The following is a 15,098-nucleotide window of genomic DNA, read 5'->3' as shown; positions in this document are numbered from 1 at the left end:
TTTTGTTGCAAACTCAGACATACTACCTATAAATGTCCACTTAAAAGATCTAGTCCACATAGATTGATTTGGGTTCCTAAAAGAACCTTAAATGACTAAATGCAACATGATAAGATATGTAGATCGATTTTTGAGGCACCCAAGGTCAAATGTGTACCTAAAAATCATCCTTTTTTGTAGAAAAATATATCATCACAAGCTAGGAGCAAGAGATGGTACCTTGATAGTGGATGTTCAAGGTATATGACTGGAGATCCATCTCAATTCTCTAAGCTCACTAGCCTAGATGAACGATATGTCACATTCGGAGATAACAACAAGGATAAAATTATTGGTAAAGGAACCATAGGTAACAAATCCAATCTTTTTATTGAAGATGTGTTGTTGGTTGATGGCTTAAAGCATAACCTCTTGAGCATTAGTCAATTGTGTGATAAAAGATATATTGTTAAATTTGAATCTAATGCTTGTATTATTAAAAAACCATACAAAAACACATCTATGATTGCGCTAAAATAAAATAACGTATACACTATTGACATCAATGATCTTTGCAATGAAATGTGTTTTTTAGTTTTGAATGATGATGCTTAGCTTTGGCATAGGAGATTAGGTCATGCTAGCATAAAACTAATCTCTAAAATCTCATCTAAAGAACTTATGAGAGGAATTCCTCATATTAAGTTCATTAAAAATAATGTGTGTGATGTATGTCAACTAGAAAAATAAATAAAAGGTAGTTTCAAACCAAAGAATCAAATAAGCACTTATAGACCATTGCAATTGATACATATGGACTTGTTTGGACCAATTGCTATATCAAGCCGACGAGGTAGCAAATATGTCTTTGTTATTGTTGACGATTATAGTAGATATACTTTACTTCTTAGCACACAAAAATGATTGCTTTAGGTATTTCTCTAAGTTTTCTAACTTGTTCAAAATGAAAAAGGTTTTATGATTTCGTCAATTCGAAGTGATTACAGTGGTGAATTTCAAAACTGTGATTTCCAAGAATTTTGTGAGTGTAATAGATATGATCATAACTTCTCTACTCCAAGAAATCCTCAACAAAATGGACTAGTAGAAAGAAAGAATAGAAACTTACAAGAAATAGCTAGAACTATGTTAAACGAACATAGCCTACCCAAATATTTTTGGGCCGAAGTCGTAAATACAGCATGCTATGTTATGAATAGGGTTCTAATAAGACCATTATTTTCCAAAACTCTTTATGAATTGTGGAACAACAAAAAGCCCAACGTTTTATACTTTAAAGTTTTCTAGTGTAAATGTTTTATTTTGAATGAGAAAGATACCTTAGAAAAGTTTGATGCAAAATCCAATAAAGGATTTTTTCTTGGTTATTCTTTTATTTCAAAGGTTTTTCGAATCTTCAATAAAAGAACTTTAGTTACAGAAGAATCTATTCATGTTGTTTTTAATGAAATTTCCGAAGTCAAGAAAAATGATTTTGATGATGATCTTAAAATTGATACTTTGAATTTAAATGAATCTCTTTCTCCATCTAGCAACTTGGATGCATATTCTTCCGAACCTTTTTTACCGAAGGAATGGAAGTATGTAGATGCTTATCCTAAGGAGCTAATTATAGGAGACACATCGAAAGGGGTTCAAACTTGTTCTTCTCTTAAGAATTTTTGTGCCAACGTTATTTTTTTCTCCCAAATTGAACCTAAATGCATTGATGAAGCCATTAAAGATGATTCATGGATCATCGCAATGCAAGAAGAATTGAATCAATTTGAGAGAAATGAAGTGTGGAAGCTTGTTCCAAGGTCAAATGACCATTTAGTTATTGGTACTAAATGGGTCTTTAGAAACAAGCTAGATGAATTTGGTATCATGGTTAAAAACAAGGCTAGATTAGTGGTCAAGGGTTTTAACCAAGAAGAAGGTATCAATTATGAAGAAACCTTCGCTCCTGTGGCACGAATAGAAGCCATAAGGATGCTTCTTGCCTATGCCAGTAGTAATAATATTAAGTTATTTCAAATGGATGTTAAAAGTGCTTTTCTTAATGGCTTTATCTCCGAAGAAGTTTATGTTGAACAACCTCCTAGATTTGAGAATGATAATTTTCCTAATCATATGTTTAAATTAACTAAAGCTCTCTATGGATTGAAACAAGCCCCAAGTGCTTGGTATAAGAGACTTAGCTCATTTCTAATTTATAATAATTTCTCTAAAAGTAAGGTCGATACTATATTGTTTATTAAAAATTTTAAAAATAATTTTTTTATTGTTCAAATTTATATTGATGACATTATTTTTTGTTCTACAAATGAATCCTTATGTGAATCATTTACTAAAAGCATGAGTCTAGAATTTGAAATGAGTCTAATGGGGGAACTAACATTCTTTTTAGGTTTACAAATTAAATAACTTAGCAATGATATTTTTCTTAATCAATCAAAATATGCTTTAAACTTGCTAAAAAGATTTAACATGGATAGTTCAAAGGCTATCAACACTCCTATAAGTACTTCCACTAAGTTAGACATTGACGAAAATGGAGAAAGCTTTGATCAAAAAGCTTATAGGGGTATGATAGGTAGTATGCTTTACCTCACCACAACTAGACCGGATATCATGTTTAGCATAGGACTTTATGCTAGATTTCAATCCAATCCTAAGCAATCTCATTTAAAAGCTGTTAAAAAGATATTTAGATACCTAAAAGGAACTCCTAAACTAGGATTATGGTATCCTAAATCTAAGAATTTTAAATTGCTTAGTTACATCAATGCGGATTTTGTTGGATGTAGTTTAGATAAAAAAAAACATCTGAAACGTGTCAATTTTTAGGACACGCACTCATTTCTTGGTTTTCTAAGAAACAAAACTCGGTTGCATTATCTACAACCGAAGCTGAGTACATAGTTGCAGGTGCATGCTGTGCTCAAGTTATATGGATGAAAAACACTTTAAAGGATTATGAAATTGACCTGAAAAACATATCTATAAAGTGTGATAACACTAGTACAATATACTTAGCAAAAAATCCTAGTCAACACTCTAGAACTAAACACATTGACATTAGGCATCACTTCATATAAGATCTTATTAATAATTATGATGTAATATTAGAGTTTATTGATATGATACATCAATTAACCAATATCTTTACAAAACCCTTAAATGAAGAAAAATTTGATTTCATTAGAAGGGAATTAGGGATGTTAAACTGTCCGAATGCATGAATCTGTTAAATTTTTATTTTCAAATTTTCTTGATCACTCACCTGAATCATGATCTTATAGTGTGCGCAATGAACCATATGCATTTTTCCATGAGTTTTTACGATGTTTGCGTACAAATGATGAATCATATAGTATGCATTTTACAATACGAGTTCAATATAATCTTTGAGTATGGTATGCATTTTATATGATGAATCATGAACGTACAATCTTCAATACGAATTTTCTTTTCTTATGATGTGAAGTTTACATGATAAGGTTGTGTGGTTCATAACAATAAAAATCTTGCATGATAAGGTTGTGTGGTTACATGCGAGCAGTGCTCAGTGCATGATAAGGTTGATATCACCCCCCTTCCCCCACACAACTCTGTGAGTAGTGCTCACTGCCTGTAGGTAGTGGAACCGCCCAGCTGGCGGTAGCACTGCCAGTTGTCATGGGTGGCAAGCGGTAGCACCGCCCAGCTGGTAGTAGCATCGACAATTATCACGGGTGGCAGGCGGTAGCACTGCCCAACTAGCGGTGCCACAGCCCGCAACCTACCCCTTATAAACCCTAAGCTAGGGTCGACGGTAGAACCGACCCCAACTCATCTTGCACTCCTAAATAGCTCCAAACCCATTGCTCTCCCTCTAGCAACTTAAAATCCCCACTTCTAACTAGATTAAGGATCAATCTCCAACATTCTTTTAAAGATCACCAAAAAGGAGAACTACTAAGGTAATATCTACACCAAATTAATTCTCCTTTGTATTATTTGTTCTTGCTCCTTATTTGCCTTCATTATTGTAGTCTCAACAGGTTCTAGAAGATCTTCTAGGGAGAAAGGGAAGAGGAGATTAGATAAAAATTATGACTCCCTACTTTTCAATTCTAATCAACATGCCCTAAAATTTTCTCCCATTGAATCTAGACATGTTCATAAGGGTAAATATGTTGATTTAAATGAATTAAGTGATTTAGAACCTATTCAATGGTTTGCTAGTCTAGACATTCTCCCAATCATTCAAATAAGTGAACCTATCTACCCTAGACTTGTTAGGCTATTTTACAATAATTTACATGTAGATGAATAAGAAAAGATATTTACTTATCTATTAGGACATCATATATCCATTACGGATAGAACAATTTGCAACATCATAGGAATTCTAGTAAAAGAAAGAGGGTGTTATTTTATAGGACAATGGGATGAAGAAATAGTTGGGACTACTTACGTTGATGCCTTAGGAACAATTTTTGGTAATCTTAACTTAACGATTCTTCCAAAAAGCTATGAACATTTACTACCTTTAAGCACCACTTCATCATATCCTGATAAGTATCGTTCTCCCAAAATAATATCATCATGATGAAGTAAGTCAAATGGAATTAGGTACCATGTATTGGATTATAAAGGGACATAACAATTTTTTTGGTTACATAATCCAACAAAACATGATAGAACTATCAAAAAAGAACATGATGCTTCCATATGGTAGCTTAATCATAAGACTACTCCATACCAATGATATTGGCATTCCACCCAAAGAAGAAGTTATAAAACTAGATAGATTCAGTATCATAAATAGAAATCTACTTCGACGGATGAGATGTACTATACTGCCTAGAAGGACTGATCCCCTCTAACCTGAACCAGAACCTAAAACACTAATTTTTAGGGGTAATCAATCTCCTCCAACTGGTCCCTTTAAGGAATCACCTCTAGTAGAGCAAGTACCTCCCTCATATATCGATGACATAGGGACTCGGATGGATCGATTTGAACAATGTCAAGATCGACTTGAACAACACCAAGATCAAATTTTAACTGAGTTGCAGCAGATTCATCAATAACTCAATATCCTGTTTAGACACTTTGATTGGCCACCACTTGAATAAATATTTATGACTTTTTGCTGATGACAAAGGGGGAGAAATAGTTTCCTTTCTTTTATTCTGCTTACCTTGATGTTGTAATCCTATGTTATTTACCTTGTTGTTCTAAACTTAAAATACTACTTACTTTGATGATTACAATTCTATACTTTGATTCCCATGTTATCTCTTAAAATGATGAGTTTGATGACGCAACATAGTGCTTACTTTGATGTTGAAAATGGATGTCATGCCTTGACATCATACATGGAATCATCTTTAGATTTGGTAAATCATGATGTGCATAATAAGTCTAAATTATCAATTTGATGCTTGAATTCAAGAGTATATTTTCTCAATTATGGCATATAGATAGGGGGAGTTAAGATTAACTCCATCACCAATTGGTTGTCATTATCAAAAAGAGAGAGATTATTGAATCTCAGATTTTGATGATAAAATCAATTGGTAAATTATTTGATCTAATCCATGTGTTGAGATAAGTGTGCAGGATTAACTATGATAGCAATAAGGCGTAAAGAAGATGATGGGTCAGAGTCGAAGACTCAAATGATATACCGGGAGCTTGCCGAGAGTTCATCGTACGATCACCGAAAGAACGCTCGAAGACCCGTCGAAAGCTCATCGGGAGATCGCCGAAAGCATGCCAGAAGACTAGCCGAGAGTTGGTCGAGAGTTCACTGAAAGCTCGCTGGAAGACTCGTCGAGAAGTTTGCTAGAGGATCACTGAGTGAAAGAATCGATGTACCGAACCATGCTTGCCTTAATCATAGTTAGAACGATAATTAAAGTTTGATTTAGGAGGTAATCCCATCAACTCTATTAGGGGCCAATTGGGCTTTGAGCTAGGATGGTTTGGGCCGAATACAAGGCCCAACCCGATTGCTGGACTCTGACTAGCAGTGGCACCGCTTTGTCACGGACAAACTTCGAAACAGGATGTTTGATGTAATGCTTATATATGTCCGTGTCTTTTGGCATGTTCATGCCTTGTACAGTATGTAGAGGGGCGGTCGAAGGCTTAATAGTCTCATTTTAGTTGGGTTGGTGGCCTCTTTAGGCTTGTAAATAAAGGTTGTGTCATGTGGACACGTGCGAGAGATTTTCGGTCTGTAATGGATCATTTTACCCTTTGTTGTGCAACTGTTCAGAGCTTGTAAAGTCTGTTTGTAATTTGCATTGTCTATGAAGTGTTTTTCAAAGATGTTTGCTTGTGGATCCCGATTGAGGCGTTCTCTCTAACCTGTTCTCTCTTTTGTTGATCCTAAGGGACAATGAGAGGCTTCGGGGAGGCTGACCTTTGCAGACGGACACGCAAGGGTGCCGCACGACTTAGGCAATACCAGCTAAGTCCATGATAGATGGTATCAGAGCGGGACAAGCACTCATAGAAACACTTAGCATGCAAACGTGGGGAACCTAACGGGGCTGCGTTAAGGGCAGTCAGCACACGCGCGACCATTTGGGGGAAAACGCGCATGGAGATGTTTGGAAAAGGAGTCGCTCGGAGGAGCGGGCATCTGACATTGGCATTCAGAGGAATAGCCAACCCTTCGCGCAAGAGGCACCACGAGAATAGGCAAGCTTGGAAGAATGCGGAGCGCACAAAGGTTTGGATGGCTGAGTTTGAGCTACGGCTCAACGTTTACAACTATACTTGATGGTGCTCAAGGCAAGTGAGGCGCTTGGTAAAGGATGAGACCATGCAAGGTAGAATGAGTTGCTCAACGACCAAAAGAGTTATGCAAAGCTCACAAAGGTGAGGGAAATTGCTAACTCGAAGAATTTGGTACTCATGCATGGGCTTGTATGCAGACGATGGAATGTTCGTGGCCATCCCAAGGCGACCGAAGCTCAGCGCCATGGAGCATTGAAACTTTCTCTTCGGCATGGGAAGGATACATCCGTAGGAGGCTGAAGTGTGCAACGAGTTCAGCATGTTGCTAGGCCTTGAGTGGTGCAGCGGGGGCTGTATTGACGTGGAGTCGCAATCTAGCAAGTGCGTTTGCAGGAGGCAGAACAATGCATAGTTTGTTCAGCAGATCGGAGTAGTCCAAGGGGATGGTGGTCTCCGAAACGAAGAGAGATGTTGCTCCAATGGGATAGTTATCCAGGAGGGATAAGTCCCGGCTCTCTAGAGGGAGAATCATGTGAGACGGACCTCACAAGTTGAGGAGGAGTACCTCAACAAACAATAACTCCATGAAGCTCAATGGACTGAGCAAGCGGCGAGGAGTCGTCGCATGATCTCGCTCGAGAGAATGCATTGGTGGATGCATTACGAGATCAAGTGGGGGAGCGACCCAAAGCAACTTAAATAAAGGCACACTTGGAGTCGATGTGGAGATTGGACTCAAGAGAGGGCTGACCCGTGGAATGGTGAGCACAAGGGCTACCATCAACTCAATGCAATAACGAGGAGCGGAGCAACTTGGGTGTAACTTGACGAAGTACCCAAGCCATATGAAGGGAGCCAGCATAGAAGTTGGAACATGGTGCGGAGGCACAGTGCTTTCCTTAGACAGAGGTCAAGGACATGAACTCTTGCAGAGGCAAGAGTAGGATCATGTTGTTCCATGGGTCCTTCATTCTGACGGAGCGGACTCATCTTGCATGGTGCCAAAGACGAAAGGAGCTTCGGGGCACATGCACCTTATCCCAGAGAAGCATTTGATGGAGGAACTAAGGCGACTCAATTTGCGGAGGCGAAGTTGGGTTCAGAAGGCCTTAGCATGGGGCAAGAGGACGCAGAGGCAGGTACTCTTGAAGAATATGCCACAGTGTTGCCATTATAGTTGCTATGAAGGAACTGGTGCGCAACGGAGATTGTGCTAGTAGGGGCAGAGGCCCAGGATCCAGACAATGGTGCACAAATTACAGTAAAGTCGGTGGACTTCGGGAGCTACTAGGCGACGGACTGTCCTAGAGCGATGCTTCATCTAAGTGTGACCCAAGAGTGGGTGGATGAAGGTCGATTGTCAAAGGAGCGAACAAAATCGAAGGTGGAAGAGACCCTGCGATGTATTGGCAGAGGCCACACATGGAGGGTTCACAATTCGAGTTTATTCCACAAGGATCAGAATACAATGGAGATGTCACCAGGAGGCGACATGGTGCAGCGGATCATGGTGGAACAATTCGTGGCAATGCGATACACATGATCTAGACCCGTGAGGGACTAGATCATATGGAGGTATGATCGGGAGCTACTGGGAGCTCCACTTTGGTGAACAACATGATGGCAAGAAGGGCTATGGATTCAAGGAGTGAAGGCTATGGTACCGCAGAGGCGGGTCTTCCGGGCGTGCATCGAATTTTGCATCGGATGAAAACCTTGGTCATCAGCATATGGGGGCTGGGTTCCACCAAGGGAAAAGTTCGAATGCAAGTACCAATGAGTTCCATTGGAGGGACTTGATCATGCAGATGTATGATCGAAGCAGTTGGAGAGTTGGACTGCTCTAGAGCTCATATTCGCTTAAGGGAGCCCGGCAAGTCAGAGGACAAGGTCGAGTAAGCGAACGTTACTACCAAGGAAGCTAAGGAGAACAGAATCGGTGCAAACCCTACAACGTGATGGCGGAGGCCATGCATAGGAGTTGCAATCTGTCTTTCCATCGACCAAACGGACTGCTTGGAGAACACAGAGGTGTTGAAGCAGGGGGTCGAAAGGGGCGAGGAAGCGACGACGAGACCAGAGGGACTTAGCTACCCAAAATCAAGCATCAGTTAGAATGGAGGTGGACTCGGAGGAGTGCCACAGAGGCATATCTACTGATTGCGAAGAAAAGGGATGCAGATGCGAGGCGACGGATAGTAGGGCCATGGGCATGGCAGCGCCATGGTACCGCAGCGGCGGGACTTCCGTGAAAGTCATTGATCCCTTGCTCTCATGAAGGGAGAGCGCTTGGTCGTGAAAGGGGCCGAGGAGGTGGAGAATGCAGAGGCAATCTCCAAGTACCGAGACAAGGGTGAAGGGCAGAGGCCGAAGAACTTCGTAAGACCGGTGTCACTATGCTTCTCATCAAGATAGCCGAAAGTGAAGAACTTCGGGTCATACAAGAGTGCATAACCAAGGAACGAAGCAGGCAGTACATGGTGCTGTACCTTTGCTACTTAGTGGAGTAGGTGACAGGGTTGATGGAGAAGACGGTACAATCCCAAAGGCGACCAAACCTATGAGAGAATTACTCGAAGTTGGAGTGAAAATTTCCTGCATTCCAGAAGTTCGATGGCATTGAGAAGGTGAATCACAGTAACTAACTCAACGCAAAGAGTGCAAACACTTCAAGTGCTTCAGAAGTGTGAGCAAAGAGCATGCAAAGGCCAGTAACCAGCTCGATGCATGGAGTACAACCTCGAGGAGGCGAGCGAAGTCAAGTAACCTTTGCCTTCTCAACTCTCAAGAGAATAGTCGAAACCGAGTACCCCAATTCTCTTATCTATCCAGCAGAGAAGCTCTGCATATGTTCAAAGACCCTTCGAAGATAATGGAAGACAATAGTTGTCAAATCCTCACCAACGGTGATCAGTGTTACTGAGAGTAGATTGTCCGCTTCATTTCCCAACGAAATGCCAATCGAAAGCGGAAGTGATGCAAACCTACTTAGATATGACAACTAAGCGAAAGAAGAGTCAATGAGCAAATGTTGTGGAGGAAGGACCCAAAACTTCCAAAGTTTGCGAGATGATGCTCGTTAAAGCTCCAACAAGCATCCACCCAGTTCAAGCAGCATGAGGAATTTGAGAGACTGGCGCAGTAAGGATGGTCTTTTCCTTCATTTGGGGGATCCGCAGGAATCAACAAAGATCAACACAACTCAGCCAACCCCACACCATAGTCAGAGTCAATGGTGAGTTGAAGCAACATGGCGGATCAAAGGTTCGACTACTCAAAAACAGCAGCGGAGAGCAACTAGGAGCCAAGAGGCGCATTGTAGCTAGAGCAAAAGATTGAAGACTCAGCAAAGGCGATGAGTTGCAGTGTCGACAAAGGCTTCAACGAGGACGTCGAAGGAATAAGTGGGGGAGAATGTCACGGACAAACTTCGAAACAGGATGTTTGATGTAATGCTTATATATGTTCGTGTCTTTTGGCATGTTCATGCCTTGTACAGCATGTAGAGGGGCGGCTGAAGGCTTAATAGTCCCATTTTAGTTGATTTGGTGGCCTCTTTAGGCTTGTAAATAAAGGTTATGTCATGTGGACACGTGTGAGAGATTTTCGATCTATAATGGACCATTTTACCCTTTGTTGTGCAACTGTTTAGAGCTTGTAAAGTCTGTTTGTAATTTGCATTGTCTATGAAGTATTTTTCAGAGATGTTTGCTTGTGGATCCCGATTGAGGCGTTCTCTTTAACCCGTTCTCTCTTTTGTTGGTCCTAAGGGACAATGGGAGGCTTCGGGGAGGCTGACCTTTGCGGACAGACACGCAAGGGTGCCGCACGACTTAGGCAATACCAGCTAAGTCCGTGACAGCTTGGAAGACCTAATCTCCCAGGTGGTTTAGGCGGTGGTACCGCCCAGATTGGGTGGTGGTACCACCCAGACTGAGTGATGGTACCACCAGCAATTATTGCTAACAGCGATGGTACCGCCCCAATCAAGCGATGGTACCACCAGAGCTTGGTCTCCAAGCTCTATCAAGTGGTAGTATCGCCCAGACTGAGCGATAGTACCACCCAGTGTCGGACTACAAGTGGTAGTACCACCCAGTAATAGTGGTGGTACTGTCAGTACCCTAGAAAACCAGGATGAGACACTTTTTAGCTCCATTTTTTAAGCTATTGGAGGCTATAAATACTCCATCATATTTTGCATGAAAAGTCACCTAAAGTGTGATTATAATCTTGAATCATTGAAGTGTAAAAGTGCTAAAGTTTTTCTCCTCCCTCTCTTACCTTTGTAACCATCCAAGAAAGAGGAGAGAAAGTTGTAAGGGTTGTCTCCTAAACCTAAAAAAAGGAGAAAAGAACTGTAAAAGGTGGTTGGCCTTCGCTTATTGAAGGAAGGTCTTTAGTGAACATCGGTGAACTCGACAGAGGAGGAATCCGAAAGTGGATGTAGGTCATATTGACCGAACCACTCTAAATTCTAGTTTGCATTTCGTTTTGAGCAATTTACTTTAAAGTTTAAACTGCAAATCATTTCATAGCAAACTGCTTCTCCTCCTCATCTTGCTTTCACTATGCTTATACTCTCTTACGTTTCAAGTTGCTACATTTCTGAATCGATTTCCATCGAACGTATGAATTATTTTACGAAATCGAAAAAATTTTCGCTGCACTAATTCACCCCCCTCCCCCCCTCTTAGTGTCGCTCTTGATTCTAACATGCATTTCTATTGTTGTCATTTACTTACTTTGCAACTGCTTATCTTTTTCATTACTTTAGCTACATACTCTTACAAATAATTTCAAAGTTAAACATTTTTATATCAGTTTTTTAACGTAGGAAGATTTTTAAACTGAAGTTTTTATCCGGTGCACTAATTCACCCCTCCTCTTAGTACTAACTTGATCCTAACAATAAAACCCCCACTCATCCCTACTTAGTGAATACAAAAACTGAGAATAAAAATTAGGAAAAACACTCTTGTAATCTTATGAGAATTCTCCTCCTCTAGTTCTAAGTGTTGATTTAAGTTTAAGAGAGGGGTGAGTGGGTTGTAAAGGTTATCTCTCAAACCTGTGAAAAGAAGAAAAGAGTTGTAAGAGGGTAGTTGGTTTTCGCCCATTGAAAGAAGACCGTTAATAGATGCCGATGGCCTTAACGGAGAAGGAATCGAGAGTAGACATAGCTCATGATAACCAAACCACTATAAAATTGGTGTGCACTATCTTGTTGCTCTTCATTACTATTGTTTTTTGCCTTAATTGCTTATCACTCTTATTCTAAGTCAAGTGCACTTTCAATATCTTTTCCGATACATTTTTATCAAGCTGAAAGTTTTGAATCGACTTAAATTTTATGAAAAGTTTTGAATCGACTTAATCTTTATATAAGTACTAATTCACCCCCTCTCTTAGTGTCGATATCGGTCCTAACACCTTGAGTATCTACTATCAAGATTTTATTTTTTGCTTCTAACTCTTGTTTGGAGACATACCTATAAAAAAAATAAGTTTGTTTTAAATACCCATTTAACCTTCAATCCCTTTATGGTTAGATCTACCTTTCTTGTTTTTTTTTTTTGTCTTCAATCCTAGTGATCAAACTTTTCACATAAATTATATTTAACATTATGTAGTGTAGATCCCTTTATAAATTTGATTAGCCTTTGACATGTGCTACTATTTGTAAAACTAATACTTTTTTTTATCCACATAATCTTGTTTAGTAAGAATTATACCAAATGACTTATTTTTAATTTAAAAATTTTCTAGTATTTATATATCCTTATATTCTTTTTAAAAAAATTCTATTATATCATTATAATCAATTGATTCTTCTAAGAAATGTTCTAGTTTCACATTCATGGTAATTAAGTCTTTTTGTATATTTTCAAAGTATGCGATTTTTGAAATAATTTATTTTTTAGTTCTAGATTAAATGATTTTAAATCTTCACATTTAGTTCGAGTACAAAATATTGATGTATATTTGTTATGCATAATTTTTAATATATCAAATTCATTAGTAAGTAATGCATGGTCCCTTTTTAATGAGCTATATTTCTTATTAATATTTTATAATTTATAGTATAAATTTTGAAATGCTTCAAGTAATTCTTTATATGATAAGAAAATCGGAGGAGAGTCAAATGCCTCATCATTGAAAGCCATGAAGACATAATTTACCAATTCTTATTTATTGATTTGTTATTTCACTTTTGACTTATTTGATTTATCCCATTTTGCTTTAAGTAATTTCTTCTTCTTTTTAGTTGATGATTTTTTTTAATTATGGATATTCACTTTTTAGGTATCCCAACTTTAAGTGATTTCAGCATCTTTCTTGTACTCATTTTTATTCTTCCATTCTCTTCTCGTTAGATTTGTCTTTTTTTTTTTTTTTAAAGAAGTGTTATGTCTTCATCATCACTCAAGTAATATTTTTTGAATTTGAAAGCAATTTCCTTTCTTTTCTTTAGAAGATTTTTCTCTTCTTCATTATATACATTACATATCATATGTCATTAAAAATCATATGAATTCTTCAAAAGAAAGATTATTCAAATCATTAGTTTCTTGGATCATCATTACATTTGGATTTCAACTTCAACTTTTAGGAAAGAACCTTAAAATCTTACTCAACAATTCAAGATTATCATAGGTTTTACTAACAGCTATTAATCCATTGACAATATCCATAAAATAAATATACATATCACTAATAAATTCACTTTGTTTCATTTTAAATAACTCATAACTATGCATAGAAGATTGATTTTAGATTCTTTTATTCTATTGATTCTTTCATGTGTGACTTTAAGAATATGTTATATATCATGTGTAGTGACACAGTAAAAACTCAATTAAATTTATTTTTATCTTAAGTATAAAATAAAATATTTATAGTTTTAGCATTTAAGAAAAAATATTTTTTTTCGAAATCATTCCACTCATTTATCGATTTAGTAGATTTTGAAAAATCAAATTCAACTAACATTCTATAAATCATTATTTATATAGTGATAATAAATTCTAGTTCATATTTTTCAATAAGTACAATCTATCCCATTGAACATAAGACATGTGATAGAGTGTTCCTCTTAATTGCATGAAAATATCATTAATTCTTTTTTAAGTGTTAATCCAAATAAAAAAAATCTTGTTTTGATGTAAATTGTTAACAACAGAGGGGATTGAATTAGTATAATAAAATTTTTAATCAATTTTGAAACTCGATTACATCCTTTAATTAAGTATATAGTCTAGGGTTCCTAACTCACTTATTACCTATGTCTTTATAGTATAGTAGTAAAGGGTTCCTAACTCACTTATTACTTTTGTCCTTTAAGTATAGTAGTAAAGGGTACGTAACTCACTAATTACTTTAATCACTCATAAAATACTGCAACTTTGTTCATTATCAATTTCAAGTACGAACTGGAAGCAGTCGATGTTCTTGTTCTTGAAAGCGAGTGATGTTGATTTACATATACAGAATATATCACTATAGGGTTCAAATACTTATGTATGCTTAATATAGTAAAAGTTATAAGATTAGATAACTGTGACTCTGTATCAGTCGTTTAATAAGCTGTGTATAGGGTTTCCTAACTCAAGTACTCTTTCATTGCCTAAGGCATGATTGCACTAAACGGTAAATGAAAAAGCGAGATTGGGAAAGAAGAATCTTTACCAAAGAAGATTCTTTACCAATAGAGTATGAAATAAGAATGAGATAAAAAAGAGTGGGGTAATCAATTACATAATATAATATGTAGCAGTATTTTTAATCAATTCTATATCTGTATAGCTAGATGAAATAAAAACAAGCAAACAAGCAAGTGCTTTGCCCTGAGTTCCAAGTTCGCCGAATGTTTTGTGTCAGTGATTATTGAGTTTAGTTTATGAAATTTTTAGTAAAGCTTTCTATTATACCTTAGATAGACATCTATTACACTTTTTCTCTATTACAGATTTTTTTTTATTTTTTTTTTATTCAGCACATAAACTGTTTGTCATTTTCTTTTTTTTTTATTTCTATCAAAATATGATGGATCCATACTATATTTTATAATATTTAAGCTTTTAAATTGGTGAAAAATCTAGAAAATTTAGCTCACAGAAGGCAAGTCAAAGTATTCGATATACTATTTTTGGAGTGAATTCAAAAATAGTATATCTGATGCAAGTATTTAACAAAATATTATGAAATTTTCATGAAAGCTTTGCCTTTCACCTAGATGGACATCTACGATATTTTTTTTTTCTATTTTATAGCTTTTTATATTTTTTGATTAATCAGCATTTGAACAATTTATAATTTTCCTTTTTTTTTTTTACCAAAATATGATAGATCCTTGCAATGTTTTTTGATATTTGAGT

This window comes from Musa acuminata, chromosome BXJ3-9 (assembly GCF_036884655.1).
Source record: "Musa acuminata AAA Group cultivar baxijiao chromosome BXJ3-9, Cavendish_Baxijiao_AAA, whole genome shotgun sequence".
NCBI lineage: Eukaryota > Viridiplantae > Streptophyta > Magnoliopsida > Zingiberales > Musaceae > Musa > Musa acuminata.
This window is presented reverse-complemented; position numbering follows the sequence as displayed.